We start from the raw sequence: 18,248 nt of genomic DNA, 5'->3' as shown, positions 1-18,248 counted from the left end.
GTTGACTCTCAGCCAGGAGAAGAGACCCATACCAACCTCAACTGTTCACTGGTGTCATGGCAATGCTGGGCACTCAGCCTCAGAAAGGTGGTGGGGCTCAGAGAGCATGAACAGCCAGGAAGGAGGCAGGCAGGTGTGGACCTGCCTGGTACATCTCTCTGTAAATACTCCCCCTTATAAAGAGTGAAAAGACTCATTATAAAAGTAGAAGAAACTAGTAGGGAGAGGGGAAAAGAAAAAGTGAGTGAAAAAGTCAGAGGGAGAGAGAGAGAGAGAGGGAGAGAATGTGTATGTGTGGTGTGTCTGTGTGTGTATGTAAATAAAAATCCAAGATTCAAGAGTTGGCACCATGGGAGGGGCCACTTGAGGCCCAGCCTTTGGAAGGGTACACCCAGATGGGAGGCAGAAGACCTCATGTTAATTAGGGTTTTCCAAAGAAACAGAATCAATAAGGTGTGTGTATCATAAGGAATTGGCTCACGTAGTTATGGAGGCTATGTTTCACAGTTTCTTGTTTTCAAGCTAGAGACCCAGTGATATAAATTCTAGTCCAAGTTCAAAGGCCTGAAGACCAGGAGAGCCAATGGTGTCTGAAGACCAGAAGAGCCAATGGTGTAAGTCCTAGTCTGAGGGCAGGAGAAGACCATGTCCCATGTAGAGAAGTCAGGCAGAGAGAGAAAGAGAGAATCCCCCCTTCTTCTACAGTGAAACAGACCCACCAGGCCCAGGGTCCAGAACTTGTCCCAGTCTGCTGTTCCTGCTGACCTCTTGTCCTGGTTTAGAACTGGTGTCACAGGCATCTGAGCTGCAGGTGGAGGGCAGGAGGAGGAAGGAAGTAGGAGCACTATGTGAAACATAGGCTGGAGTGGAGAGTGGCGAGAAGGACAGTCCTGGCTGGAATGTCCTCAAAGGCTCCCTGTGTCCTCAGGATCAAATGTAAACTCCTCTGGGGCTCACCATGCTCCGCAGCTCCTTGGCAAGCCCATTTGCCTGCTGGTCACATTCAGAGAGCCCGAGTGCCTGGCCACCTTGCTCTCTTTCAGCTCTGGGCTGCCATGAGTCTGTTTCCTTGGAACCCGCTTCTTCTCCCTCCTAACCAGCGAATTCTCACCCATCCCCCAGGATCCTGCTTCACTGTGCTCTTTCTCCAGGAATTTTTCTCTAAAAATCTGGGGCAGGTGTCCTTGTGGTGTGCTCTATGGCACCCTGACAGGGTCTCTTAGCTCGGTCCTGTCCCAACCAGCTATATGACTTTGGACAAGTTCTTTTGCTCCAAAGGGCTTCCAGTTTCTTTATTTGAATAATGAGAGAGTTGGACCATACAATATGAGGGTGTTTTGTTTGAGAACTATATGATTCTCCAAATCCTTTTATTAATTATATAACCAGCTTGTAACTTCTACCCATCTAAGCAGTCCATGGAAAGAGGAGGATGGAGGTGACCTTCAAATTCACCTTTGCAAACTTTCCATTCCTTTGTCCAAAGGAGGGAACTTGGTTTCTGGATGGGCCTGGTCATGGTCACATGACCAGAAGCTCCTCTGATTGATCCAGCAGGACTGTGGATAATCAGAAGCTGGGAAAATATATCATAAGTCTTGGTTGTCCAATTGCTCATCTCTTTTCATTCTCAGGGGTGCATGTGGTAGAGATTAACCAGCTGCTTAGAAAAAAAAAAAAAAATCAATGCTCGAGAAACTTCTGCTACTCAGGCTCACCAGGCCAGGAGCATCAGGCTCCAAATACTTCTGCTATAGTCTCACTTTTCTGTCCAGTGAGGAGTGGTTGGGTTTTTGAATACTATTCCAGGAAGGAGAGAGACTGCCAAGGACCTGCCATTGAATAATTGAAACAGAATTTCACTTAAATTCATTGTTTCATTATAGCTCCATCCACATGATAAATTTAGTTCCAAGTTAAAGCAACAAAAGAGGACTGGGTACTCCTAAACACATCAGTGGGGCATTTGCAACTTCCTCTGAAACAGCACAATAGTCCTGGGACACAGGCTTCAAGAGAGGGTGTGGTGACAGCTGACATTAAAGTTCAGAGGTGCAGGCTTAGGTATCCTCTTCAGTCCCATTAGAGCATCTTCTCCCAACTGTTTTGTTGTTTCTTTTTTTTTTTTTAAGTTTGTTTAGGAATCATTTTAGATTTACAAAAATTTGCAAAAAAATAGTACAACAATGTTACTGTATTTGCTTCTCCCTTGCCCTCTCCTCTGTGTATGTGTCTGTAGCATTTTTCTTAAGTGTTGAGAATAAGTTGCAGACATGATGCCTTACATCCAGGGCTTCAGTCTGCATAACCCAAAGCCAAAGATATCTTTTTTAAATAACTGTAGTGCAGTTGTCAAAATTAGAAAAGTTAACATGGACAATTTAAAAATATTCAAATCTATAGATCTTATTCAAATTTTGCCAACTGTCCTACTAATGTCCTTTTTCTGATCCAAGATCCCATCCAGGAAACCACCTTGTATTTAGTCTTACTCACCTCTAATCTGGGGTAGTTCCTCAGTCTTTCTTGTCTTATCTTGTCTTTCTTGACTCCCTCCCTCCTTCCCTCCCTCTCTTCCTTCCTTCCTTCCTTCCTCTTTCTTAATCTTTCACAACCTTGACATATTTGAAGAGTAGCATTCAGCTATTTTGTTGACATTCCTCAGATAGGGTTTGTCTGATGTTTCCTCATGTTTAGATACAGTTCGTGCATTTTTGGACAGAAATACAACAGAAGTGATGCTGTATTAGATCAGGAGGCACATGATTTTGGTTTGTCCCATTCCTGGTGATAGTAACTTTGAACCTTTGGTTAAACTGGTGTCTGCCAGGTTTCTCCACTCTTCAGTTACCATTTCCCCCTTTGTCATTAATAAGGACCTGGTGAGGTAAAACTCTGAGACTGAAAATATCCTGCTTCTCATCATACTCTTACCCATTAATTTTTGCATTTATTGATGATTCTTGTCTGAAACAATCATGAGAGTGGTGGGTGCCAAATGGTGATTTTCTGATTCTATCATTCCTTCTGTATGTATGAGTTGGCACTCCACTGTAAGGAAGAGCCGTTCCTTCTCCCCTATTTATTTACTTACATCTGTGTGAGTACATGTATTCTTATTCTATGCTGTGGGTTATAATCCTTTATCATCACTACTTAATTGCTCAAAGTATTCTAAGTTCGACCAGTAAGAAGCTTTTCAACCTTGCCCCTGTATCCTTTTGACATGTTTCCATCCTTTTTTGGGGATACTTCCTTACTTTCTGGTACTACATGATACTCCAAGCTCAACTTATACTTTTCCTGCCCAGCCATTTCTCCAAAGAGCCCTCACTCTTCTCACTGGACAATGGCATTGAGAAGCCAGAATCTGGATGTCCTGGCCCACTCTTGCTTGTTGTAGACAGGGCTTCCAACAGCCATGTGTACCTCTTACTCAACGTTCCTTCTCCAGCTCTATATTCACTCCCAGCCCAGCTCTCTCTTCTGAATCCACGCCTGATCACAAAAGAGCCTGCTCAACATCTCCACTCAGATTTCACAGGCATCTCAAAGCAAGTATGTCTTGTTATGCAGTGAATAGTGTCCCCCCCCTCCAAATTCATATGTTGAAGCCCCAACCCCCACTACCTCAGCATATTACCATCCTTGGAGATATGGTCTTTAAAGCTATGATTAAATTAAATGAGGCCATATTCTATTGGGCTCTAATCCAATATAACTGGTGTCCTTATAAGAAGAGGAGATGAGGACCCAGACTACATGAAAACCAGGGTGAAGATGACCATCTACAGCCCAAGGAGAGAGGCCTCAGGAGAAACCAGTCTGCGGACACCTTGACCTTGGACTTTCAGCCTCCAGAACTATGAGAAATAAATTTCTGTTGCTTAAGCTGCCCAGTCTCTTGTTCTTTGCTAGGGCAGCCTGAGTTGACTAAGATAGTCTTTAACAGAACTCATGCATTCCTTCCATCCTGTCTCTCCTCTAGTGCATCCCATTTCGGTATATGGGGTCACCACCCACTCAGTTGTTGGTGGAAGTGAGGGAATCTTGCCAGATGCATGACTTTCCAGTACCCTCCAGAGCCAAATGAACACTAAGTTCTATTGATTCATCCTCCAAATTAGGTTTCAAATCTGTTCATGTCTCTTTGTCTCTGAGGTCATTACCTTGGTTCAAGCCATCACAACTTTTATTGGGATAATTACAATGCCCCTTTAACTTATTGTCTTGTAGTTATTCCTAGTCTAAAACTTTATTTAATGCCATTCTTTATACTCAACCATGAAGCAACCTCAACTGATTTTGTTCCTGAAATGCCACTTTTTCAGGGAAGCCTTTCTAACTATTTGGTGAAGTGAGATTTCTCTGGTATTTGTGCTCACAGTGTGCATTAATTGTGATTTTACAACGAATTGTTTAATTTTGAAAAGCATTGCATGTCCCCTCACGAGTCTGAAAGGTATATGAGGGCCTGGGTTGTGTTGGTCTTATTCACTACAGGATGTAGCACTGTGTATGTTTAAAAATGTATCCTGGATTAATGAATGAAATTCCAACACTGTCCCCAAACTTGGGGTATAATAGGGATGAAGAGGACTAAGCTCATTTGCTTCTTTGATGCTACCATCATGAGGTTGTAAAAGTCTTAAGGGCAGGGCCCACCTCTTGGTTTCCTTTGCTTGGCTTCTTCCAGCCCCTAATTTCTGAAATAATTCTAGGCACATGCTGATGGTTCTGCTATAACACCCTTTATGTATTCCCCTAAAGACCTTGCTTTCTTTCAAAATCACACATTAAAAATAACAGAAATTATAGGGAAACTCAGGTTGGGGGCAGACAACTCCAAACCTATGTAACTATGTAAGTAAGCACAGATGAAAACAATACTTTGTGCATCTGGAGGCAACATAGACACTCCAGGCAGGCAACTCAGTGTGCCTGGAGGCTGCCTCAGGGAGTTTTAAAAATGCACAAAAACAAGAGAGGGAAATGCTGGCTTGCTGGCATTGAGACAGGGCTGTGTAAGGAGGCACAGGGAGGAAGGGGGCAACCTGACCAAGCAAGAGCCCTGGGGGACTGCATTGGGGGTGTTCCTTTCTGGGGAGGGAGCTCTGGATAGAAGCACTGATTTTTCCTTTTTTTCTACTTTTATTATGAAAATTTTTTAGACATACACAAAAGTAGAGGGAATTGTATAATAAGCTTCCATGTAGTCATCACCCAACTTCAACAATTACCAACTCATGACCAACATAGTTTTATCTGCTGCCCACCCACTCTCCTCATGCCTGTGTCAAATTGTGAATTATTTTTGAAGCAAATCTCAGATGTCACATCATAGCTTTTGTAAATATTGCTAACACATATATATGGAATTTAAGGGAAAAAATGTCACGAAGAACCTAGGGGTAAGACAGGAATAAAGACACAGACCTACTAGAGAACGGACTTGAGGATATGGGGAGGGGGAAGGATAAGCTGTGACAAAACGAGAGAGTAGCATGGACATATATACACTACCAAACATAAAATAGATAGCTAGTGGGAAGCAACCGCATAGCACAGGGAGATCAGCTTGGTGATTTATGACCACATAGAGGGGTGGGATAGGGAGAGTGGGAGGGAGGGAGATGCAAGAGGGAAGAGATATGGAAACATATGTATATTTATAACTGATTCACTTTGTTATAAAGGAGAAACTAACACACCATTGTAAAGCAATTATACTCCAATAAAGATAAAAAAAATTTTTCAGTATTTTAAAAAAATAAGAAACCCTTTTAAATAAACCATTTGCTTAATACCTTTATTATACTAAGTAATTATAATTCTTTAATATCACAATTCAAATGTTTATGTCTTCCTGATTATGTAATTAGAAAAATAACTTATGTGGCTGAATCAGAATCCAAATGAAATTTCAGTTGGTTCATATGTCTCTGAAGTATTTTTTAATTTAGATTTCCTTTACATTTTTTCTTTCTATTTATTTGTTGAAGAAATAGGGTTGTTGTCAACAGTCTTGATTTTGCTAATTGTGTCCTAATGGTGTTGTTCAACATGTTGTCTTAGTCTCCTGTTGATCATTATGTCCAAGACAGATTCAGTTTCAATGTTTTGGCAAGAATCTTTCAAAGTGGTCATGTGTCGTTCCATCAGGAGATACAGCACATAATATCTGATTGTACCTCTGTGATGTCATTGGCCTTTGATGATCATTGCCCAGATCCATCAATTCATTTTTTACTGCAATATAGAAATATGTGTCCTATCGTTTCTTCTCATTCTTTTTTCTGTTCTTTTTTAAAGCTGTAATAATTCTATAAAGAGAAACTTCCCTCAGCAACTTTTTGTTATTCTGAGATATCAGAATAGGAAAAGCTGCTGAGGTATAGGTAAAGGTATAGGAAAAGCAGAATAAAAATGCTTGATTCTTTCTATTTGCTGGTATTCAAAATAATGAACTGGTTTCTTAGTACTCTCTAAATGTGACAAAGGAGTTTTTTTTAGTATTATTATGAACTCACAGGATTAAGTATTTTTATGTACTTCAATCAATTTCATTTTTTTATTCTTATGAGTGTTCAGATTGCCCCACCTTTGGTGAATGGGAGATTGACAAGTTGCCTCCAAAGTTGATTTGGCAAGATTCTAACAGACCTAATGAGAGGTTTTTAGCTTTCTGTGACAAGATGTTCCAGATTCATCCTATACATTTCATGCCGCATACCTTGAATTGGCCATTTCTCCAAGGATGTCTAGTTCCTTTTTTAGGAAAATGGTGTCTAAAGGCAATTTACGTTCTAGGAGTACACAATGCCATTGTGTTGATATATTTGTTATTTGGCCCTTTCAGTAGACAGAGCTAGGAATATAAAGATAAAATATAAAGATTAAGTACATCATGAATCCATACTGCTATTTCAAAATCAAGATCATGGACTTATTCCACTTTTTTTTAGAGTGGTAAAATATAAATAACATAAAACTTGTCATTTTAACCATATTAAGGGTACAATTAGTCACATTAATTTACATTCAAAATGTTGTGTCACCATCACCATTATCTATTTTCCAAATTTTTCATCCCCCCCAAACAGAAACTACCCATTAAAAGAGTAACTTCCCATTCTCCCCTCTCCTAACCCCTGGTAAGTTCTAATTTACTTTCTGTCTCTATGAATTTGCCTGTTCTAGATACTTCATATAAGTGGAATCATGCAGTATTTGTCCTTTTGTGTCTCGCTTCTTTCACTGAGGTTCATCCATATCGTAGCATGTATCAGAATTTCCTTCCATTTTATATCTGAATTCTATTCCATTGTATGTAAAGCAACATTTTGTTTATCCATTCATTTATTGATGGACAAATGAGTTGTTTCCACCATTTGGCTACTGTAAGTAATGTTGTTATGAACAGTGGCATACAAATGTCTATTTGAGTCCCTTCTTCTAAATCTTTTGGGTATATACCTAGGAAGTGCTAGATCACATAGTAGTTCTGTTTAGCTTTTGAAGAACTACCAAACTCTTTTCCAGAGTCCTGTACCATTTTATATTCCCACCAGCAATGTATTGCAATGCGGATTCTTTACCACTGGACCACCAAAGAAGTCCCTTGATAATGTGCTTTGATGCACAAAAGTTTTTAGATTTGATGAAGTTCAATTTATGTTTTCCTTCTTTTGTTGTTCATGTTTTTGTTGTTGTGTCTAAGAATCCACTGTCAAATCGAAGGTCATGAAGATTTCTCCTTATGCTTTCTTCTAAGATTTTTATTAGATTTATTAGATGTTCAAATTGTAGTTTTCCATGGTACAAGTCAGGATAGATTAGACTTTTTTGCTTTTTTTTATTGGAGTATAGTTGCTTTACAATATTGTGTTAGTTTATACTGTACAGCAAAGTGAATCAGCTATATGTATACATATATCCCCTCTTTTCTGGATTTCCTTCTCATTTAGGTCACCACCGAGTACTGAGTAGAGTTCCCTGTGCTGTACAGTAGGTTCTCATTAGTTACCTATTTTATACATAGTATCAATAGTGTATATATGTCAATCCCAGTCTCCCAGTTCATCCTACCCCCTCTTCTCCCTTGGTATCTATATGTTTGTTCTCTATGTCTGTGTTGCTATTTCTGCTTTGTTAAATAAGATTGTCTATACCAATTTTTTCAGATTCTACATTATATGCGTTAATATACAATACTTGTTTTTCTCTTTCTGACTTCACTCTGTATGACAGTCTCTAGGTCCATCCACATCTCTACAAATGACCCAATTTTGTTCCTTTTTATGGCTGAGTAATATTCCATTGTATACATGTACCCCATCTTCTTTATCCATTCCTCTATTGATGGACATTTAGGTTGCTTCCATGTCCTGGCTATTGTAAATAGTGATGCAATGAACATTGGGGTGCATGCGTCTTTTTGAATTATGGTTTTCCCTGGGTATATGCCCAGTAGTGGGATTGCTGGGTCATATGGTAGCATTATTTTTAGTTTTATTAAGGAATCTCCATACTGTTCTCCATAGTGGCTGTATCGGTTTACATTCCCACCAATGCATGAGGGTTCCCTTTTTTCCACACCCTCTCCAGCATTTATTGATGTAGATTTTTGATGATGGCCATTCTGACTGGTGTGATTAATATGTCATTGTGATTTTGATTTGCATTTCCCTGATGATGTTGAGCATATTTTTATGTACCTGTTGGCCATTTTTATATCTTCTTTGAAAAAAATATCCATTCAGTTCCTCTGCCTGTTTTTCAAACAGATTTTTTAAAAATTTTTTATTAGTTTCTGCTTTATAACAAAGTGAATCAGTCATACATATACATCTGTTCCCACATCCCTTCCCTCATGCATCTCCCTCCCTCCCACCCTCCCCATCCCACCCCTCCAAGCGGTCACAAAGCACCGAGCTGATCTCCCTGTGCTCTGCAGCTGCTTCCCACTATCTATCTACCTTACGTTTGGTAGTGTATATATGTCCATGCCTCTCTTTCGCTTCGTCACAGCTTACCCTTCCCCCTCCCCATATCCTCAAGTCCATTCTCAAGTAGGTCTGTGTATTTATTCTCGTTTTACCCCTAGGTTCTTCAGGACATTTTTTTTCAAATTCCATATATATGTGTTAGCATACGGTATTTGTCTTTCTCTTTCTGACTTACTTCACTCTGTATGACAGACTCTAGGTCTATCCACCTCATTACAACCTGAGACAGTTTTGTTTCTTTTTATGGCTGAGTAATATTCCATTGTATATATGTGCCACATCTTCTTTATCCATTCATCTGATGATGGACACTTAGGTTGTTTCCAGCTCCGGGTTATTGTGAATAGAGCTGCAATGAACATTTTGGTGCATGTCTCTTTTTGAATTATGGTTTTCTCAGGGTATATGCCTAGTAGTGGGATTGCTGGGTCATATGGTAGTTCTATCTTTAGTTTTCTAAGGAACCTCCATACTGTTCTCCATAGTGGCTGTACCAATTCACATTCCCACCAACAGTGCAAGAGTGTTCCCTTTTCTCCACACCCTCTCCAGCATTTATTGTTTCTAGATTTCTTGATGATGGCCATTCTGACTGGTGTGAGATGATATCTCATTGGAGTTTTGATTTGCATTTCTCTAATGATTAATGATGTCGAGCATTCTTTCATGTGTTTGTTGGCAGTCTGTATATCTTCTTTAGAGAAATTCCTATTTAAGTCTTCTGCCCATTTTTGGATTGGGTTGTTTGTTTTTTTTGCTATTGAGCTGCATGAGCTGTTTATCAATTTTGGAGATTAATCCTTTGTCAGTTGCTTCATTTGCAAATATTTTCTCCCATTCTGAGGGTTGTCTTTTGGTCTTGTTTATGGTTTCCTTTGCTGTGCAAAAGCTTTGAAGTTTCATTAGGTCCCATTTGTTTATCTTTGTTTTTATTTCCATTTCTCTAGGAGGTGGGTCCAAAAGGATCTTGCTGTGATTTATGTCATAGAGTGTTCTGCCTATGTTTTCCTCTAAGAGTTTGATAGTTTCTGGCCTTACATTTAGGTCTTTAATCCATTTTGAGCTTATTTTTGTGTATGGTGTTAGGGAATGATCTAATCTCATACTTTTACATGTGCCTGTCCGGTTTTCCCAGCACCACTTATTGAAGAGGTGTCCTTTCTCCACTGTACATTCCTGCCCCCTTTATCAAAGATAAGGTGACCATATGTCCGTGGGTTTATCTCTGGGCTTTCTATCCTGTTCCATTGATCTGTATTTCTGTTTTTGTGCCAACACCATACTGTCTTGATTACTGTAGCTTTGTAATATAGTCTGAAGTCAGGGAGCCTGATTCCTCCAGCTCCGTTTTTCATTCTCAAGATTGCTTTAGCTATTCGGGCTCTTTTCTGTACCCATACAAATTGTGAAATTTTTTGCTATTTTTTTTGCTATTGAGTTGTGTGAGTGTTTTATATATTTGGGGTATTAACTCCTTATCAGATATATGATTTGCAAATATCTTCTCCCATTCTTTATGTTGATTTTTCATTTGTTAATGGTTTCCTTTTCTGTGTGGAAGCCTTTTAGTTTGATGGAGCCCCACTTGTTTATTTTTGCTTTTATTGACTTTGCTTTGGTGTCAAATCCAAAAGAACCATTGCCAAGCCAATGTCAAGGAGCTTATCTCCTATGTTTTCTTTTAGGAGTTTTATGGTTTCAGGACTTATTTCCAGTATTTAATCCATTTTAAGTTGGTTTTGTGTATGGTTTAAGATAAGGATCTAGTTTCATTCTTTTGCTTGTGGCTGTCCAGTTTCCCAACACCATTTATTGAAGAGACTGTCCTTTTCCTTTTCCTATTTTTAAAACATCCTTATAGGAGTATAATTGCTTTACAATGGTGCATTAGTTTCTGCTTTATAACAAAGTGAATCAGCTATACATATACATATATCCCCATATCTCCTCCCTCTTGCGTTTCCCTCCCACCCTCTTTTTCCTTTGTATATTCTTGGCTCCTTGTCAGAAATTAATTGACAATGTATGCACAGGTTTATTTCTGGGATTTCTAATCTGTTCCATTGATCTATGTGTCTGTTTTTATGTCAGTACCACACTGTTTTGATTACTATAGCTTTGAAATGTAGTTTGAAATCAGGAAATGTGATGTCTCCAGCTTTGTTCTTCTTTCTCAAGATTGCTTTGGCTATTCAGGATATTTTGTGGTTCCATACAATTGTTAGGCATTTTGGTCCTTATCCAGTGAGGGATTGTAATCTTTTAAGGGTTTTAAGCAAGTTCAGATTTTTCAGAAAAATCACTCTGGCTTAAATGTGGAGAACACCTTGAGTGGGGTTTCTTGGTGGGAGGGATTGGATAAGTTAGGAACAAAGGGTACCTTTCTGAGTGAGAGACAAGCTTGGTTTGTACCATGGTAGGAGTGAGATGGAAAGAGGTGGGCTGACCTGAGACAACAAACGTAGTGTGATTCTTGTATCCTTCTTGTCTGCATTTCATCAGATCAATCACCAACTTTATGTAAACCTCTTTCTAAGGGAAATATTATTTTCATATAGTGAGTACATTTCTTATTAAAATGCTCATAAATATATATCTTTTTTAGAGTTCTGAACATTGCACACAGTACCCTAGATAGGGAAGCTATTTATTAACTTGTTCCTAGAAAGGATTCTAGCAACTCTCTTCTGATATTTGCCCAAGAATTCCCCAGAAACACTCAGTAATGGAAAATCTCATTCCAAAGGCTTAGTTCAATAGCTCTCAAAACTTAGTTGCATCAGAGTCACCTGATGAGCTTGTTCAAACACAGATTTCTGGGCCCAACCTCCAGAGTTTCTGATTTAGTAAGTGTGGGTTGGAGCCCGAGATTTTTCATCTATTGAATATGTCAAGTTCCCAGGCAAAGCTGATGTCACTGGCCTGGAAAGTAGTGTGAGAACCACTAGTCAATTAGATGTGGGGTAGCCAAGAGGTGAACTTCTGGGATTAGACACAAAACTCTGTCCCTTTCTAGTGATGTGGCTTGGGCAAATCACTCACATGTGGGTGCCTTTGTTTCCTCATCTGAGTCTCAACAATTAGAATAAAGAATGTTTTTAAAGTTAGGACAGGTATACAATGAATGTAGATATGTTTTTATGAAAAAGAAAATGACTTATGTGCCTAAAATATGCTACAATTCTCAGTGTAAAGTGGAACAGATAACTCTTTCAGCTCATTCTTGGAAAATGCTCATCAAAGTTCAATGTGATAACATAATGGAAGTCTTTAGTCAATAGCCTTGAAGGGAAACTCAGATCTGCTCCATCTACATATCCTCAGTTCTGGTAAATTCCTGCTAGGGCTGTGTGTTTGTTAGATGTTTGCCTGCCTCACCTTCCCTCTGATCCCCCTGACCTTGGCACTGAGCCTGCCACTAGACAGGGTGTCTTGTCTGGGAACAGGTAGTTGATGAGGGAGGCAGAGGGCTGACTCACCCATGCTCTTGGAAGACAGGTGTGGGAAAGTTTTCCTAGGTTGCACAAGCCATGGGTTTCTGAAACAGAAGGAAAGACATCCTCTGCCGGCTATTGGCTGACCTCAAGGAGATAGTCATGGTGTGTCAAGAGGAGGTATGGGGAGGAGATGACCCATGGGAGACCCTGTCATCTGAATGTTAGGTACCCCCAGATTCTTTAACAATAAGCAATAAATGGCTCACCTACACATTCCATCTCTAAAATTTCCATGGATAAAGAGTTGAATGCTCTTTACCTGGAGCTTGCACATGGGAATCTAGTAGTTTTCCAGAATAATCAAAGGGACTAGTGCAATGAAAGTAGAACCAGAAGACAAGTTAGCTTCTGCTGATAAAATCACCCTTCAGTCAGCCTGCAGATGTAGGGTGAAGCTGGAGGAGGTAAGGCAGAGTCAGTGAAGGCTCATTTTGAGCTTCTGAAGAATGTGTAAAATCCAAACTCTTGGCCACAGGAGAGAAAGTTGGGTTCAATAAATAGGTCTCCTCAATCCTAAAGTTAAACTTGGGGCAAGGCAAATGTACCCTTTATCTGGACCTTCATGCACTGTGTACATTTTGGGTGATGTCCAAACATCATGAATCATCTCTAGAGTGACTTTTCACCATGCAGTTAATGTTCAACATTTATTGAGTTCCCTTGATGGGAACATCTTTAAAGTTTTGCATGACTCTGGCCTGGAGGAGTTGTGGGCTTTGTGTCTGGGGACGTGAGGACACTGAATTTTGAGTCCTTGGGTCCTTTATTCTCTGTGGGGAAATGTAGGCAAGCATCAGGGCTTGGAGAGCTGGGGAAGGTCAAGTCAGAGAGATTCTACACTTTGTTCTATATGATCTTGTTTTCACTTCCATGTTGGTGTGGCCCAGCCTAACAAAATGTACATTTGGGGAGATGTCAGTTCTCTGAATTGTCAACAAAAAATGGTGTTTTCATATTATGGCCAAAGTATAATCAAAGCATCCAATGGTTTGAGCCAAGGCAAAGATTTGAGATTATCTAAACCCATTATCTAACATCTAAGATGATACCCATTTAATAACAGTTCATCTAAAGCCTAGGAGAGAAGCCCTTGAGAATTCACATTATTGTTTATTCATGTCTCCCTTTAATCAGCCACCCTGGGTGATGCCCCATCACAGGAAATAGATATCCTGTGTATCTTAAGTGCATGGATAAGTAGGGGGTTCATTGTCACTGTTGGACAGACTGGATCTTTTGGGGACGAACTGACCCATCATTTTTCTGGAAGCACGGGGCAGCAAAAAACCCACCAATGGCACTGTAAACTAGTTATAGGGCATTCTGAATATCTATGTCCAGCCCTGAGGCCAGAGGTCATTGGCTGGTCATCTCTGTCCAGAGCTTATCTGTGTGTCCCAATGGGCCATTTAACCAGCAAACATTTACTCAGCACCCACTATGAACTGGAATTGTCTAGGTGCTTGGGACACCTCAGTGAACAAAGCAGATAGAGATGCTTGCTCTCTAGCAGGGACACAGGTAGTTATGATAAATGCAAGAACACACATCATCACATTTCCTAACTGTTCTCCATTTGCCAAGATGCAAATTGCTGAGGACTGGCTAGACTAACCACCAGGGGGCAGCCTACCCCATGGGCTTAGCCCTGATCCAACTCCTAGCAGCTAAGGCCACCTGCCTTCTATTGTGTATTTAAGGCAGCTACCACTCAGGCCCTGGGGGCTTTTACCAAGAATGGGGGCCACAACTGGGTCTTTGTCGCGATTCAAGGGGACATCAGAGGGCTCCAGAAAGGAAGGCCGTGTTTAGGAATTAGGAAGGGCAAATGAGTGCTTCACTCCCTGCCTGGCCTGTCCTCTCACAGAAAGGGAATCACCAGTCGGGGCTGACAGTGGGGTAGCTTCTTCAACACTAACTCCCTAAGCCTGGAATCTGGGCCTGGGGGCAGCCCTAGGTGGGAGCTGGTAAACTGTCTTTCAAAGGTTTGCATGTCCGTTTTGGGAAGTGATAGCCAGAGATATGCACTAGTATAACTTTTTAAAACCATGGGCTTAGCTGCTATTTAAACATCCTTAAGTTTGCACAGTTAATAACAGAAACATAAAGTATATTTAAACTCTTTAAGATATGATTGGAGATCTTGAATCAAGCTTTAAAACTAAAGTAACTTTGAAACAAAGACAAAGTCAGAACATTCAGTGGGGATCTTTAATTAGAAGAGTATGTCCTTCGGCTGGGATGATCCTAAACAATTTTCCAAGAAGAATGGTTAATTCAAAGGAGGCAAATTAGCACTAAGTTGCATCCATGGCTGCTTAAATAAGACAAAGGCAAGGTTAATTTTTCTCTTTCACACAATTGCATTTCTCATGCAAGAATGACAAATGTTCTCTCTTGTAATTTTCTTTTATGATAGTGATTCTTTTTGTTTAGCATTGTCTGGACATCTCAATATCGGACAGCACAAAAATTTCCATCCTATTTTAGTTCTCAAAGTATATTGATTTTTAATTTACTGGACTCAATTTTCTATGCAACCATATTTTATTCAGCATGAAAAGTAGTGCAAATTTTAAACATTTATACAGTTATTTCTCCAAGGAAAAGCACAAGCTAGAAAGAAAAACAAAAATTTCATTTGATGAAATTCAAATGGCATTGGCTGTTCAACTGTAGATACATTTTCTTATCCACAAGAGTCATTGGAAGTTCATTTATGAAATGATATCTGGCCAATTTCTGTCCACTTTGTGGAGAGAGGACATTTTCTGAGGAGTCAAAACAAGTGGGAATCTGCCATTGTCTTGTAAGGCTGATGTGACAGACAGGGGAAGATATAATATATAAAGTTGAAGTTCCCCCTTTATACATATAACACACATATGTATTTTAAATCAACACATTAATGGATCACACAACGTTGCTTTTCAAAAATTTTCTTTTTGTGCTTTGCTTGTCTGACTCCCTTGTCAAGCTTCCTCCTTGCCTTCTGCACAGGTGTGACAACAGGATGTGGCCTTTGCTTTTCATCGCACACATGAAATTGTCCACAGCTATTGTTCATTGCACACGTGCTTACCTGTTTTTATATTCACTGATGCAGAGGGCTTTTCTTCATTATTTTAAAAATGGGATAATAACCTATACACTATTCTGCACTTGGTCTTACTCCATAATTGCTCATAGAAATCTTCCAAAGTCATTAAATATGGCTCTAATTCATCCTTTTCGATGGTTGTGGTGTGAATGAACGAGAATTTATTTGACCATTACTTTGTTAATAAGCATTTATTTGAGTTCCTCTCTTTTGCCAGTATGAACAGTGCTGCATTAAATGCTTATGTCCTTGCAGTTTAAAAAAATTATATTTTAAAGAGCAGTTTAGGCTCACAGCAAAATTAAGAGGAAGGTACACGGATTTCTCACCTGCCTTCTGCACTCACACATGCATAGTCTCCTCCATTATCAGCATCCCTCACCAGAGTGGTGCATTTGTCACAACTGATGAACCTACACTGACACATCATAATCACCCAGAGTCCATAGTTTACATTAGGGTTCACCCTTGGTGTTGCATATCCTACGGGTTTGGACAAATGTATAATGACATGTGTCCATCATTATAGTGTCATACAGAAGAGTTTCACTGCCCTAAAAATCCTCCATTCTCTGTCTTTTATCTTTCTCTCCTAACCTCTGGCAAACACTGATCTTTCTACTCTCTCCATAGTTGCCTTTTCTAGAATGTCAAGAAGTTGGAATCATACATGTCCTTGCATTTTTATTTCTGTGGGGTAGATGAAGGTGTATATAGAAGCTTTAGTTTTGATTTTCGATCCCTTTTTGCTCTTTTTTTTTTGTAGTACGTGGGCCTCTCACTGTTGTGGCCTCTCCCGTTGCGGAGCACAGGCTCCAGACACACAGGCTCAGCGACCATGGCTCACGGGCCCAGCTGCTCTGCAGCATGTGGGATCTTCCCGGACCGGGGCACGAACCCGTGTCCCCTGCATCGGCAGGAGGACTCTCAACCACTGCGCCACCAGGGAAGCCCGCTTTTTGCTCTTTTTATTTTTTTAAATTTATTTTATATTGGAGTATAGTTGATTAACAACGTTGTGTTAGTTTCAGGTGTACAGCAGAGTGATTCAGTTATACATATACAACATATATATTTTTTCAAATTCTTTTCCCATTTAAGTTATTACAGAATATTGACTTTTTGCTCTCCTTTACCTGCTGCAAGTGCTGCAAAGATAAAAACTTACCTTGCAGAGCCTTCACAACTGAGAACAGCCATGGGGCTGAGGCTACAGAGGGGATGTGGCCTTTGCCGGGGCCTCTTCTGATACAACCTTCTTCCTGCTTGGATTATGGCTGGTGCTAAGATAATTCTTAAGCCTGGTTCTACAATTTAGCCATTATTTTAGCAAGTGTTTATTGAACATTTACTATGTTCTTGCAGAAGCCTTGAAGGGTATAGATATAACTCAAGAGGACATAGTCCCCTGGCTTCATGAAACGTGTAAGTGCTTTGTAGGAACAATATAAGGTGCTATAAGGCCATAATGCACAAAGAGCTAGAGTGCTCTGGGGGAGATGGTGTTCATAAAGACCTAAAGGGGACGCTGAGTTGACCTGAAATGGAAAAGGGGAGGAGCCTTCTGGACAGAAAAACTTTGAGGTTGCAAAGGACCTGGTCTGTTTCTTGGAGCAGAGAAAACTCACCATGGCTAATGGCCAGCACTGGAGACACAGGAGGGGCCAGACAAGATGTGGCCTTGTTGGTCTTTCAAGGATTTTGAAATTGGTTTTTGGTGAGGAAGGGATGAACGTGTGGCTTAGACCAATAAAGTGGTATGGGATTTAGAGAAACAGTGACAGTTTTAAGAGGTAGCATTCTCCCATTTTTAAGATTATTGTAAAACAACATACAATGAAAATTACTTTATCTAGTTTTTTCCAGATTTGTCTGATTATCTTTTTAGAACACATTCTAGTAGTGATCACCTGGATCAAAATTGATTCCTGGTAAAATTTTGACACTTATTATCAACTTGTCATCTCCAACTGCTATGCAGCTGACACTCGCCCCATCAGCGGTGAGAGTGGGCATTGCCCAGACCTCATCAACACTGTGTGTGGTCAATCTTTAAAATATTCCCAATCCAATGGGTGGAAAATAGTTTCATTATTATTTGCATTTCTTTTATTACTTCTGTGGTTGAATTTCTCAGTAATGTTACAATGTCACAAAACATTTGTTTTCCTTTAGGAGTTTGTAGTTTCCTGAAATGAAATGTGGGTTGAATAAAATGCAAAGATAATGGATTTAGGACTTTCCATCTTTTAAAAACACACTTTTCACCAGTTACCTTATGCATTGTTCTTCTCTACAGATGTAATTATACCCTTGGAATATGTGTAAATTTACTTTTAACAGTGAAATAGTGATGATATCCATAGAGTCAACCAAGAAAACAACCTCATACTTTAACTACTTGTGGCTGCTAATTTCCTTGTAGAAATATAGTGAGGATTAGACAGGAGGATATACGTAGAGACCCCGGTATAACACTTTCACTTTTTATTTTATTTTATTTTAATTTTATTTTATATATATATATATATATATATATTTACGGTATGCGGGCCTCCCACTGTTGTGGCTTCTCCCGTTGCGGAACACAGGCTCCGGACGTGCAGGCTCAGCGACCGTGGCTCACGGGCCCAGCTGCTCCGC

Source organism: Mesoplodon mirus, assembly GCF_964341445.2.
Source record: "Mesoplodon mirus genome assembly, chromosome: 1".
Classification (NCBI taxonomy): Eukaryota; Metazoa; Chordata; class Mammalia; order Artiodactyla; family Ziphiidae; genus Mesoplodon; species Mesoplodon mirus.
This window is presented reverse-complemented; position numbering follows the sequence as displayed.